The 15305-nt window shown below is 34.8% G+C and overlaps 1 protein-coding gene across 1 annotated transcript in view; it reads left to right on the forward strand.

The window, feature by feature from the left end:
• The window catches only part of lovit (loss of visual transmission), a 374492-nt gene that overhangs the window by 56445 nt on the left and 302742 nt on the right, over positions 1 to 15305 (forward strand). The gene's annotated exons all lie outside the window — the stretch shown is intronic.

Genomic DNA, 15305 nt, shown 5'->3' on the forward strand with positions numbered 1-15305 from the left:
ACAAACTCAACAACATAGGAATAAAATAGACAAGCAATCCTTTTTTCAGTAGAAAATTCCAGTTACTCAAGTAAGCTACATCATACGTAGTACATAAGAAGAGCAAATGAACATCATCAGCAGTAAACCATCATGCAACTTCTACCTGCTGAAACAACTAAGTGAGTATAATTTATCAGAAAAAATGCCTACGTTTCAGCCTAATTTACCTCTACATTAATAATACTACCAGAATACTAAGGCTTCAAAAGTGAACACTAAGAATAATATTCAGACTAAAGTATAGGGCATCTTGCAAAGGATTATTACTCCCTACATCTACAAGTCAATAACAATTATTCTAAATACTACGAACTTGGACAAAATATAGTCAAATACACAACACAAGAAGGAAAATAATTACAAGTAAAACAGCAGACACTCAATATCTCAAAACAATCATGTAAAAATATTCTACAACAAACTGACTCATAACATAAAACTGCTAAGTCCCCACAACATATACAAATACAATCAATAAAAACTACTTGAAATGGGAAAACTGACTACAGTCTCACAGACTTGATGTAAAATAACAGCAAAACTTAGAAGCATGCACAGTCAATAGTGCTCAATTTGCATACAGTTCACATGCAAACTCTCATGAAAAGGTTCAAAACAGTCTCCCAGCTCAGTTCTCATCTATACTTGGACAACAAAATCCTGCAACAAATTCTCAGAAATCCTACCTTTCCTACCCTTGCTTAAATAGCTAAAGTGCAATCTTCATACTAAAATATTGAAAAATGGCATATCTATTTACATAAAAGTGTGAACACATGTGTTTGTCTGCGTGTACTCTTAGATAAATTGATAAAAAAAGCAATATAGTTATAAATCAAAGACTATACCTAATAATATTAATTTCAAAATAAGCTGATAGAAAAAGATATAATAACTACAGTATAAGCTTTTAATTTTTGTTAATTACAAAAAATAAAAGTTAAATACAGTAAATAAACTTGGTCCCTTACATTGAAAAAGGAACATAAATTGAGAGTATTTGAAAATAAAATCCTTAGGAAAATATTTGGACCTAAAACAGATGAGGAGACAGATGAGTGGAGAAGGTTACATAATTTGGAAGTACATAATTTGTATTCATGTCCAGATATTATTAGAATGATTAAATCAAAAAGACTTAGGTGTGTAGATCCTGTGGTACAAATGGGAGAGGAAAGAAGAGTATACAGGATTCTTGTTGGGAAACCTGATGGTAAAAGACCAATAGAAAGACCAAAACAAAGATGGAGGGATAATGTAGAGATGGACCAAAAGGAAATTGGTAGGGAAGGAAAGGAGTATATAGATCTTGCTCAGAACAGGGACAGATGAAAGGCATGTGTTGCTGCAGCCATGACCTTCGGGTTTAAGAAGGCTAGAGAGTTAGTTAGTTATACATTAAATAAGCATAATATTTGAATTGTAAGTAGAGAATATAACAAATGTACAATGCATTGTGCGAAAACTATGTCAACTTTGCATTATAAGCAGAAAATTAAACCAGTTTGCCTTAGAAATACATTTTAAAAATAGCCCAAAATAGCATGCGTAATAGAAAATTAAGAAAACTTTCTGAAGCATAAAAGTACTGACTAGTGCTGAATGAATCAATTACTGTAAAATATTATTCTCTGATTCAAGTAATTTAACTGTAAACATCATCTTTTGTGTGTAAAATATAATTGTTAGTTGAACTGATAAGTACAAATATTAACTTTATACGCCTTGATACACTCTAAATAACATAACTTTGATATATAAATTAGTAACAATTTGTTAAAATTAAGTTAAACTGTAGAATTGTTTTCTTAAATAAATATAAATATAAAGTAAAAATAATAAACAAATAATTCCTTCTTTTCCTATTTAAAAATGCCAAATAGTGTAAATCAGTTGTTAGTGGCTAAATAACATAAAATTTTGAAGGCAGTAACAATATTTTTAAAAAATACTGCTTTTTACCTAACTTTGTAAATTAAATACTAGTACATTTTGTCAAATTATAAATAAAATATACCTATTTCTTTGGTATTTGTACTAAAATGAAGAAAATATTACTAAAACTTGGCTAGTACAGTAAATCTAAGAGTTTTAGCTTTATTTGTCCGTAACTGGATATAATTGTAACTTGTTAATCTCGCCAAACACAATCTTTACCTCAATTTTGGAAGCTAGCTGAACTTTAGCGTTTCGAATTACATATAGTGAAGGCCTCTATAGTGGAAAAATACACCCAGTCTGTAAAAATTTAGAAATGTTGTCTCCTTGTCTGTCGAACCAGACCAAAAGTGTTCTCAAGTGTTTCAATATATTTCTTAAAATAACTAACTTTTCAAAAAAAGAATACCTTGTGCCCAGATAGCTTAGTTGGTATAGCGTTAGGCTTTTAACCTATCTGTCCAGAGTTCGAGTCCCTGTCTGGACGATAACAATTTTTAAATTTTGTCATCGGATCTTTTGCAACAGTAAGTCGTGAGTAAGCTTTTAAGTTTCTCAAATATCAGCATCTTTAGCTAACAGTACAGCATAACCAGTATTATTATGATAGAAATGTTCTGGTGGAAGAACCTACACCTACTGTAATATCTCTGTGGTATTAACTTACATGCAGCCCATAACTTTTGGGATTGTTTCTCCTCCGTTACATTTCCTGGCCATTTACCCTTAGCGTCGCGATTAGCCTCAGAAGCAAAAAAAAAGCGAAATCTTATATTTGTTCTTTTTATATCTCTGAAACCACCTATACTATAGAACTACATTTAATGAATTTTGCAGTCCTCCTGTTTGATCTGTTAAATAATCCAGTCAATAAAAATATACTTGCATAGAAAAATATGTTTTTCAGATACTTTAATCGGGTAATCTGCTTTTGCGTACTTCCTCAGAAATATAGTTCTTGCCACATTTATATAAATCGAAGTCTAGTTAGAGTTGGCCTGTAAGTACTTCTGGTACATGTAGTTACTTGAAAAAGCAAATATTGGGTGTATAAAAATAGCATTCTTGTGAAACAGTGAAAAATTAACCTCATTTCCTCATAGCATTAGTTGTAAGTGCTTCTTGCAGATTAACAAACCTCTGGCGTGTGGTCCTACGTCACCTATAATCCTTTGTAAAATTCGTGCTGTCCTATAAATTATCGATATACATACTAAGTCCCTAGTTACAGCCTAAGCTTTTAGTTTCAATCATAGAATTTCAGTGTTCAGATAGTGATTGTAGCCTCGTATAATAAACCAAATGGAAATAACCCAAGTGTTGATGCACCCAAAAAACCAGTAATACTTCAAAAATACCTTGAGAAAGGCTATAAGGCTAAATTATTCTTCTAGCATAGAAAAAAGTTTAGCAAATGGACCTATGGTCCATATAGTCAGTTGTCTTTGAACTTCGTCTTGTCCTGTGAATTGTCAATATATTGATAAATTGTTATATGTAAGGGGAAAAACAATATTAGTAAGCGTCCAGTTATGGACCCATCGGTAAAGGGATTTCAGACCTCATAGACACATCATAATTTTCGTTACACTAAAAAATTGCCCTCGTATAAAAGCAAATAGTTGAAATGTTAAACATTTCGTGTACTTTATCCAGTAAGCCTTAGCTAGAAATACAATAAATGCGTTACAGACATAAAAATTAAGCAAGCATTGATATTCTAGTGGCACATAATAAGTATAAAATATCCTTTAAAATACTCTGACAAATAGTTGTGGGTTGTCTGAGATCAAAATTTTCAAGTCCTCTCTCCTGCATAAATAGGCTCTAGAATTCACTAAGCCTCAAAATAATATTGGGTACATAAAATAAAAAGCAGATGGAGAGTGGTGCTGATCGCATCATCTCCAAAATAGCAAAAACAAAAGTATATAGAGCTCTATCTGGTATATTTAGAAAACTTTTACCTAGTATAGCAGTAACAAAATACTCAGCAAACTCTAAAATAAACAAACTTTCCTACGTGGCAGGCGTAACCTGCCCTAAATAAATACATATAGAAATACAGAACCAAAAATAACATAGTGGAAATCAGTAAACCCTAATAATAATAATAATAATAATAATATATTCTGTGGCTTACATTTTAGCTAAAAGTACTTTTTTTTAGTGTTTTTGAAAAAATTAAATAAATACTAAACTCTAAGTTAAAAATTTGTAAATGTATATATGATACAAAACAAAATAAATAAAAATTAATACATACCCTGCAAAAAATCAATAAAAAAGTTGAAAACCTCTCTTTGTGCATCCAAAATATAATAACAAATCCTTCCTGACTGGAATAAATTGTGTTATTTGAGTAATAATAAGCCTAAACTTGTAAAATAAAAGGGTAGAACTTGTCAAAACATACTTTTGCATCCAAAATATAATTCAAAACACATCTAAATTGTGTTATTTGAGTAAACTAGAGAATAATCCTGTAAACTTGGAAAAAATCTCTCTCTCTCTCTCTGTGTGTGTGTGTGTGTGTGTGTGTGTGTGTGTGTGTGTGTGTGTCTTTGAGAGTCCAAAATGTAATAAAAATGGTGCCTGAATAATATAAATAGTGTCATTTGAGTAAATATTAGGCTAAACTTGTGAAATAAACAGATAGAAGTTGAGAACACACACTTTGTGTGTCGAAAATGCGACTAAAAGTCTTTCCTGAACAGATTGAATTGTATTATTTTGGTAATAATAAGCCTAAACTTGTGAAATAAACAGATAGAAGTTGAGATCACACACTCTGTGTGTCGAAAATGCGACTAAAAGTCTTTCCTGAACAGATTGAATTGTATTATTTTGGTAATAATAAGCCTAAACTTGTGAAATAAACAGATAGAAATTGAGATCACACACTCTGTGTGTCGAAAATATAACTAAAAGTCTTTCCTGAACAGATTGAATTGTGTTATTTTGGTAATAATAAGCCTAAACTTGTGAAATAAACAGATAGAAGTTGAGAACACACACTTTGTGTGTCGAAAATATAACTAAAAGTCTTTCCTGAACAGATTGAATTGTGTTATTTTGGTAATAATAAGCCTAAACTTGTGAAATAAACAGATAGAAGTTGAGAACACACACTTTGTGTGTCGAAAATGTAACTAAAAGTCTATCCTGAATAGATAGAATTGTGTTATTTGAGTAAAAAATAGGCATAAACTTGTAAATAATAAATTAAAAGTTGAAAAAATCTTTGTAAATACAAAATTTAATAAAAAATGTTGCCTGAATAGTACAAATAGTGTTATTTTGGTAAAAATTAACATAAAGTTGTAAAATAATAAGTTAAAAGTTGAAAAAATCTCTTTGTAAATACAAAATTTAATAAAAAATGTTGCCTGATTAGTACAAATAGTGTTATTTTGGTAAAAAATTAATATAAAGTTGTAAAATAATAAGTTAAACGTAGAAAAAATGTCTTTGTGAGTCCAAAATTTAATAAAAAAATGTTGCTTGAATAGTACAAATAGTGTTATTTTGGTAAAAAATTAACATAAAGTTGTAAAATAATAAGTTAAAAGTTGAAAAAAATGTCTTTGTGTGTCGAAAATGTAACTAAAAATCTTTCCTGAATAGTACAAATAGTGTTATTTTGGTAAAAAATTAACATAAAATTGTAAAATAATAATTTAAAAGTTGAAAAAAAATGTCTTTGTGAATCCAAAATTAATGAAAAAATGTTGCCTGAATAGTACAAATAGTGTTATTTTTGTAAAAATAAGGATAAGCTGTGAAAATGTTTGACATAAAGTCAAAGTTTGGTAAAAAATAAACTCAAAATTAAGTTAAATAGCACACAGTAACATACATTTACTACCTAAATCAATAATCAAAGGGTCCTAGGTTCGTTACCCCGTGATAAAAGCAAATGGTGAAAACTGTAGGCCCCGTCCCTAATAGCTCTCCCTTCTTCATAGTACAGATAAAAAAAAACCTGCGCTAAAGCGTCCTGTGCCTTGAAGGCAAACCTGAGCGGAATATTAATTGGCGGCGGAAACCGGTTCTACAAGCGACGCATAGCTTCAGAGATTTGACCCTTGCTGCGCATTCTCAGACATTCTTTGTTGTCTGGTTGAATCCCTCCCCTGCCCTACAGTATTGCATAGCTTTCCCCTGTTCTTGCGTACTGGTTAACCTTGAAAAAATCGGTTCTGATTGGTCAACCGGGTTCTTTGTTTGTTCTGACGTTGTGACGTCATTTGACCTTGAACGCGCTTCCCCAAAATTCCTTTCTCGTCTACCTGCGCTGAATATTAATTCATTCTCTCTGTCTACCTTCACAGCCGAGTCGAGATTCGGAGACAGTATTCTGTCTAGCGTGTGAAACCATCGTCTTTAATACAATAATAACATACATTATTACATAGTACTAATTAATAATATTACATATCGAGGGTTCGAGTACCGGGACCGTCTTCTTTCGTACCATTACCACCGTTCATAGCGGTTCATAAACCATAGAAAACTTATTTTCAATATTATAAACATTAATTATTATCGATTTATACATTACATACTTTGCAGTAATGAATATAAAAACATATGCATAGCCTTTAGTACCTCTAATTACCTTTTATATACATATTTTTCATAAAATAAATAATTATATATTCATAAAAAGTTATAAACATGCAAATACATAAATGTAAAGTATTCTAAGTACTTGCAAATAAATTCTAAGTACGTGCGAATTAATTAAAACCCGTGCAAATTAGTTCTAAATACGTGCAAATTAAAGACCACCCATGCAGCGACAGACGTTGGCGCATTCCTCTTCTACTCCCGCGTCTCCCGTGTGGCAGCCAGACGCCATACTGATTATATCACAGAGGCTCTCAATTCTTACATAGTAAGCCTTAAATTGTCACTTGATTGAGGCTGTTCATTGCCCAATATTTCCGGTGGCGGCGCCAAGCTGGTTGGGTCCAAAAAGAAGTTCGTTCGTAATTTTGTTGCCTAAGCTTTACTACATTCGAGCACAATAGACATGATATTCAAGAGTTATTTACATCGAATGTAAGAGTTTCTTGGGTAAATCTACAATGAAAATGTGCTTAGTAAACCTTTAAGATTATGTAGCAAGTCATAAGTTTCCGAAAATTACATTCTCCTGAATCTATCAATTAATATAGAGGAGAAAGTCTAAATATGGGCGAAGGTTTAAATATGGGTTTTGGAGTTATCAGCGCTTCCGGGTGCTGCAGCCTGGCAGAGGCTATTGGAACTTGTTATCTGTCAAGGACAAAGGTTGCGGCGCCAATTCGCAAGAGAAAGTGGTGGTTAGTTTCGGCCTTGGACGCTGATATAGAATTGCGACCTCCGAAAACTTTTGTGCAGGTATGTTTTAACTCGGTGTTTTCTGAATTCTCATCTGCTTTGCATAGGTTATGATATTATCGGCACATAAAACAAATGTGAGCTTTTATAATGCCATGATTTGTTTGTGAAATATGTACCACAGAGAGTGAAAATAAATTGAAGAAGAAAAGTATCGTGATGATCTAATGTTGAGATCACATTTTCAACAAATACGTATTTGGATGTTTTTCTTAATTTCGATTTTTCCTATTCCGCGTGATTTTTAAAACAGATTATTCATAAATATGAATTTTATAACATTTTAGCGATAAATGACTGTTTTTTATTTTAATTTCTTTTTGTGATATTACCACTAGTAGCCCATATTTAGACCACGATTTTAAATTCATCATTTTATCATTTCTTTGAAATTGCATTTTTTTTTAAAAAAATGGAGATCTTCCATACTTTAGCATGCTATTACATTTAAGTATATATTTCATGCATATGCATTTTAAAGGCGGGTGCTTGATATATTATTTTTTTCCTCCGAACATAACAACATAAAAAGGGGCGTCCATATTTAGACTTTTTCCTCTAATAAAGCGCAATGGCCGGGTAGCTCGAACTTGATAAATAAACTTGAAGTCATCCAGGTCTTCGCTATACCTACCATGGGTCTATAATACATAATTTCTTCTGCGCTTTTAGAGTATGAGTATGTAGAGTAGGAGAAACTCCTGAAATTATCCACAAAAATGGGTACCACTTTAGTATACCGGAGACGGATTTCTTCAAATTTACAGGAGAAAGTACTTACGCAAATCATTTTCTGTAGTGTTCTTGATCCACTTTAATGCGAATGCATGTGGTTTTCTACGAGAATCTATTTCCGACGCGCTATTGCTGCTGCCGCCATTTGCTTTCTGCACGAGAGCACAATACGCGATATTGCTGCTGCTACAAGCCGATGTTGTCCGTATATGCTAAATTGAACGAAAGGAGTGCTAATGGAACCTAACCTAACAGGCCTAACCTAACCTAGTAGGCATACCTCGTCCCCGTGATGATTCGTGGGGCTATCGTATGTAAGAAATAGACATTATTTTCGTTAGAAATCCATTATTTCACCTAAAGAAATGTTCCGTAATGCAGAATAGTACGTTAGCAATTTAATGTTATGTATGTTTTCCTTGTATGAAGTAAACATTTTGCATTCGTACTTTCGTTCTTTTTTGTTTTGGTTACCACACCTCAAAATTATAATTCATGTAAATAAGAACTCCCTAGATTTTGCGAGACATGAAACCGAAGATGCTTTTTGTAATAACTATTCTCGATAAATGCTTATATATAAAACAAAGGGTTATATTTGCTACTATCGAAAAGTGTGATATCATATAAAAAGCAAAGCGTCAGTTATAGTGTCTCTCAGAATAATTATGAATTATTATTTAACTGACTCGAAACAATAAATCACTTAAATTGTTAAATTACAATTGACGTAAACAAATGCTGTGTATTTTTTTAGTTCCGTTTTTCTTTTTTGGTTAACGATCATATTTTCTTTAAAATCCTACTTTTTCGTTCTGATTATTCATCGATCATGTTCCGACATAATTTCGGAGATGAAGATGAAATTAAAGTTACAATTTAATATAATAGCGGCACATTCAGCATCAAATTTCCCATGTATTCAAAACACCTTTGGCAATGATGTCCGTACCACCCACAAGGTCTTTTTTTCTATGGTATTTTACATCTTTTAAAACATTCACTCCGAATTAAACCTTAATTAATCATATTATTTTCATTAGTTATCATCATTCCAAAATATTTGAAGTTAGGTAGTATCATATTCAAGACTTTGGTAGTATCCCCCGACAAACGCAAAGATCCATGTCCTAACCGGGATTCGAACACGGGACCCCTGCCATTCTAGCACGTTCTGCTAACCACTCCGCCACGGAGGTCAACAGCGACAGAGTTTTGCTACAACGGCACATTTAGTCTTTGTAATTAAGGCAAGAATTGTTTTAGCGTTTCGTTCAACGTTTTTAGGCGAATCATTTTCGGACATATAAAAGTGTAGCTATTGTCGGTTCTGCGACTTGACTTGAGAACAGGTGATTTTCTAACGAAAAACATTCCACCTGACACGTCACGTGACTTTCCTACATTTCCTGTGTCTGTTGGCTTTTGCATGAAAGAAGAGTTACTCCTGAGACTGACAATCACCCGATCACCTAAAGGTGCAATGTGTGTTGCCTACCCTCCAGCATTATATACTGCCATTAAAGTCTTATGGGGAATAACTTTTTTTTTCCACCACTGTACATGTTGTGCAGTTCAAATAAATGATTATGCTTATAAAGTAAGTGTTTATTCAAGAATATGTAGTTTAAATTTAAGACACCTTTAATCGAGACGCAACCATTCTAAGAAATAATTATTTTATCGTTTCGTTCAACGTATTTCAAGGCAAACATTTTTGGATATATTACTTGCAGCTTTTGCGAATTGGTTCATGGTTGATTTGGCTATTTTTCGCCGCTTATGGCTAGTTCTGAAGACTAGGATGAGTGATATGAAATTGAAGAAGGGACACTCTCGAAAGAACACCCAGGCCGGGATTCGAACTCGAGTCCTCTGGCGTCGTAGCGCGCTGTGCTAACCACTCCGCCACGGAGGACGTCGTCTTGCAACTTGGTTGAAACACTACGCTCCGCCTTGATAAACGCATGATAATAGGCGGGTGGCAGAAGTTCGCGATGTTGCCACGTCGGAGCATAATCCCGTGTGTTTGGAGCCTAAGATATTGAAATATCTCGTTGTAGATATGGGACTTCATTTCTGGGGCCTGAACAAAAGTTCAATTCACACGGTCACCAGCACTGTCTCGAATGGGACTCGATAGTGCCCCGGAGAGAGGTCGGTCTGACGCTCGAAGTAGGCAACTCAGCCCGGTTGACGTTGCCACACAGTGCGCGGGAACCAGCGACTTTTGTCCCGCTCTCGCTTTGCTTTTCCTAGATGTGGCACCAGCGCAATTCTGCCCAGCCGTCTATTTTCATGGCCTTGCGTTTAGTCACGTGATCTTCCTACATTTCCTGTCCTGCTGGAACCCGTCTCATGGAAAGGTGCAATGTGTGTTGCCTACCCTTCTGCATTACTGGCATCGAAGCCTCAGGCCAGCCACACATTGGATCCACACGACACGACGAGTCATGTCAGTCGCAAAACGTCTCGGGGAAGGTTTTGCATTTCTCTCTTACGAGCTATCGCACACCGGACGAAACATTTGACTCGAGTCGCGTTGCGACGGTTTGCGACAGAAGGACGAAAGTCCTTGGCATTTGGTCTCGCGTGGACCAGCCTACGACAAAACGACCTGCGGATGCGCAAATCCATTCTCTCCAGCCACAGACATCTAATTACAGACCGGAAACATGTGCAAGAAATCCTGTTTGAATAGCCCCTGCGACCCCAGTAATAAACATCGCCACAGTGCAAGGGCAGTAGCAGTATATACATATGAATGGCTTATTGCAGAAAAGGACCTGAGTCACATTTTTGAGGTATCGGAGTTAATGGTATTTTTGATTTTCCTAGTTACAGACACATCTCTTAGTGCAGAAAGGACGTCAGTCACACGAGGCTATAGCCAAGAAAATGCACAGTGAAAAGTGTACTTTAATGCAGAAAGGTACCTGAGTCACTGACTCGGGTCCTTTTCTGCAATAAACTAAGCCGTATTTATACGTTGTACGAAGTGTGTACGCTAATCTTTAATGCAGCTCGGGGCGGTAAAAATACTGTCAAACTTATTGACACCAGTAACATTATTGGTTTCGCAACGTGGTGGCCTCATGTCTACAAAAAAATGTGGCTTCTGTGAAAACTACCATGTGTTCCTACAAGAATAGGCAGTATTTTCAGATTTCCAACTATCATTACTTTGAATACTGTGTTGAACATAAGGGTACTGTCAAGGTTTCCGAATTCATCAGACGTTTGACGTCTCACACCTTCTATCTGTCCAAAGGTGCAAGAATTGTAATTCCTACGCCACGTACAGTCACGGACACTGCTGGGTTGTAACGACCTTATTGAAGAAGCACTGAAGCAAGCCATCCATGTCTGACCACTAAGCGCCTTGTGACTAGACAACCCAACCAGCATTGCAATTCTGCGCCTTCTATACCAGTCACGGGTATACATCTATGTAAATTGAGTAGTGATGCCAAAGAGAAATACGAGATGAAGATTGTCGATCGTAATGTCTCCTGTTCTCGACATGGAATAATACTCGGTCCACGTTACGTTCCATTATTTAATGTTGTTTGGGAACGAACCTGACGGACTGGGTTTATATATTCACTGCTTGGATTACAGTAAATTCCATATTTTATAATTATATTAATGCTTTGAACGAAAATAATACAAAGAAAAACATCGAACACACGTGCACACCACTCTTCTCACACACATGCACGTGGAAACAAACACACAAAGCTAAGTTTTAACTTCCAAGTGAATGTCCAAATAACAGTAAATGGAGAAGCACGATGTGCGAAACGTGGGATTTTTCACAGAAAGAATGCGTCAATTTTTTAATTACGTGGTTTCTATTAATAGACAATGAAACAATTATGAGAGAAATTAACATGCATTTTCGTCTTCAGGTGTTGAGAACGGAAACAGACTGACTGGAAAAAAGAAAACATGGTGCTATTGATAGTGTTGGTTAGCGTACAGAGCTTTCATCAGTGAGGTCTAGGTTCGACCCCACCAAGGACAATTTTTTTATTCTTTTCTATTAGTGAAGAAGTAGTATGTAATATTGTTTTCTAGGAATTTTGACGAAAGGCTACACATCGAATTTGTTCGTTTAATCTGTATTTTCATTCTTCTAATAAGTTCATTATCACAAGGGGATATAGAGATTCTTTATCTAGGCGATGGATATCTTCTCAATGGTTCCGTAGCTACGATTCTCCAATCCCTTCCACCCACTTATCTTATTTATTTACTTCATTCATATCAACTCACCAAATACCATGAATCTAACTAAAACACACAGATATAGTTAGAACAAGAAACACACCTCGCGTCGAAAGTTCCAGACTCGAGCTCTGGCTTTTTTGCGAGGGTGATTATTCTTGTGTGTCTGTTTACCATCTTTGACAAAAAAATATTCCTCATTATTGCCGTGATTAACCTAGGGAGAGACCAAAGCGAATAAAATAACAAAAGTTCAGAAAATGCAAGACACATCTGCCTAGGCATGTTATACCTTGTGAATTAGCAATCTGAAAATTAACTTGCGTTTCAGTCGACTACTTGCGAAAGAGTTTCGCGTTGTCTCGTTTGGAGTGTTGGTTATCGTGTCGGACTAGAATGCGGGCAACACGAGTTCGAGCCCAGCGGAAGGAAAGTTCTTTTTTTTTTTTGTCTAATTTCATCCAACCTTATTTATAAAACTGAGGTTTCTGTAAAACGTTTTGAATTGCATGCTACTTCGTATGTTGGTAATCTGAAAGCAGAAAAGATGAAAATTTGATGTTCCGAAGCGACGATGTATTTGTGTATGTGTTGCAAAAACGCAGTTATTTATTAGCGAAAAACATGCAGCCAGGTGATCATTGAGAACGCTTTCTAGTTGTCAGTGCTAATATGGCAGTAGCTACAGTCTGTCAACACACACCAACTTTCACGTTTCCCGTAAAATGATTACCTTTCCACGTTTCAAAATCATGAGTGCTGTCTAAAGCAATCAATACTTTGATACCTGCGTTTGCATGTTCGAATCTAAAGTAATACGAAACTTTTTTTTGCCAGCAAATGACATTGAAACCATTAACTGTTTGCAATATGATATTGATATCATATATGGAAAGAATAAAAATGGAGAATTTTGCTTAAAACCACTTATAAATATATTAAATTATGTGGATACCTGATGTGAAACGTACGATGCACGATCAGAGAGCCTGAATGTTGCATTGAAAACTGCAGAGAATAATAACGGACTTATGAACAGTGAAAGGTTTTTCGATGCTCCAATGGGATTTTATTTATAACTATAAATAAACAAGGGAGAACGACACAGGTTGGTATGATGAACTAAATTGTAAACTAAAAGTTTTAATTGAAGGAACAAAACACGTTCACGGTTAAAAATAGGGCATTCAATTTCAGGCACATTACACTAACTGAAAGACTATTTTCAAAATTAATAATATTTGGATAACCGGAAAATCCAAACTTGATGTTAACCACGTAATCACTTGATAATCAAGGAAAAATATTTTTTCTTGAGCATGCTTTTTATTTTGTATCTTGATTGTTGAAATAATACGTTGAAACGAACAGTAGTATGTTTTAGTGTGTGTTTAGAATCTCTTGTGTACTGCATGGGAATACTGAAGTCATTTTAGTATCCTAATCAAATAACAATTATTCAGTTTAATCTTTAAAAAAGGAAAGCCTTTCTTTCTTACAGCTGTTCATGACAGAAATTCAATTGCAAGACAAGTTACCAAATTATCAATAGTTCTCTTACATATTTGTGGTATGTGCTTGTCTGCATTATACCTGATGATGAAGGAAGCAGATATGGAAAATTACTGTTCTTGGGTAGCTCGTCCTGCTTTTGTCAGAAAACCTGATCAGCATACTGAACCAAGCCATCACACGAGATACGACTTCAATAATATAATCCGTTTCTGTGGTCAAATAACTCCAAAAAAGGCAATAAAATTGTCAGTGTGAGGAGACGGAGAAATAATTTCCTTTTATCTTACATTATACTCTGTCTGTATGCCTAGTGTGGTTTGTCTGTCCCAAAGCTGAAGACAAACCTCTGTCTGTTGTAACGCGTGGCATGTTTTCTTCCAGCTTACAAATCACGTAAAATACCTTCGTTCACTTCAGTGTGCTGGTTCTGCAGGCACAAGGTCATGTCGACTGATAAGCAGATATCACGTGACTCTGGGGCCAACTGTCAGCACCTCAGAGAAGCTTCAGTAACTTTTGCGAGGTTCCTTCTAGTCCTTGACAGAGCGCATGCTCCGTAATTATGTGCAGAAAACCCATGTTTGGATTGTGTGCTCAAATATTTCAGTAAACATAACTCCGTGACACACAACAATTACAAACGCTTCAAAGATTAGATACTTAGCAAGCGTTACTCACAAGACGACTGACAGTAGACCAGGTGGTGGGGTGGTAGCGTGTTAGTTTGACACTCAGGAGATACTGGGTTCGATTCCTGTTTGATTGCCTCCATTTTCTTTCTTAACTCGAGCGACTATATATTTCAATTTATTTATTGCGAACATTTTTATTTTATTTGCTGTACGATTGTTGAATTTTGAATTGAATTTTGTTTTCCAAACGATTACGATAATTTTTTGCGAATAGTATTATATGTATTTCTGTATCATTTTCTCGAAAGAAATGTATACTTTTCGCCAAGCATAACATTTTTTTGAGTATGTTTGTAAAATTATGAGAAATGTGAAAAAAAACTATCGTAAAAAATAATTTTCACAAATAAAATTTAAAACGGTAAAGTAAAGATTTCCACTCAAAAATAAAGTAAAAATGTATTTAACTTTTACTCCAATAAATTATTAAATGAAATGCAATAATTAGTTGCTCGAGTTATTAAAAAATAGGGCAATAGAACGAGAATCGAACTCAAAGCCTTCTTTACGTGAAACTTATCCGCTACCACGGGACCACTTGAAAATCGTGTAATAGCTTCGCCTCATCAAGGCACTTGTAACTCATCGAAAACTTCAAGCGCTTTTCCTCGACTTTTTTCTTCTTTTTAAGTCCCACTTTATGCACAGTAAGAAAATTGGATCTATAGTTTAAAGTGGGATTCCAACTACTTGTGCCTAAACCACGTATCAAACTTTTCCCCGGGAATTGTTGGCTAGCGTGGGATATTACCAATACTCGGTTCC

This window comes from Lepisma saccharinum (genome assembly GCF_977018435.1).
Source record: "Lepisma saccharinum chromosome 15 unlocalized genomic scaffold, izLepSacc3.1 SUPER_15_unloc_1, whole genome shotgun sequence".
Classification (NCBI taxonomy): Eukaryota; Metazoa; Arthropoda; class Insecta; order Zygentoma; family Lepismatidae; genus Lepisma; species Lepisma saccharinum.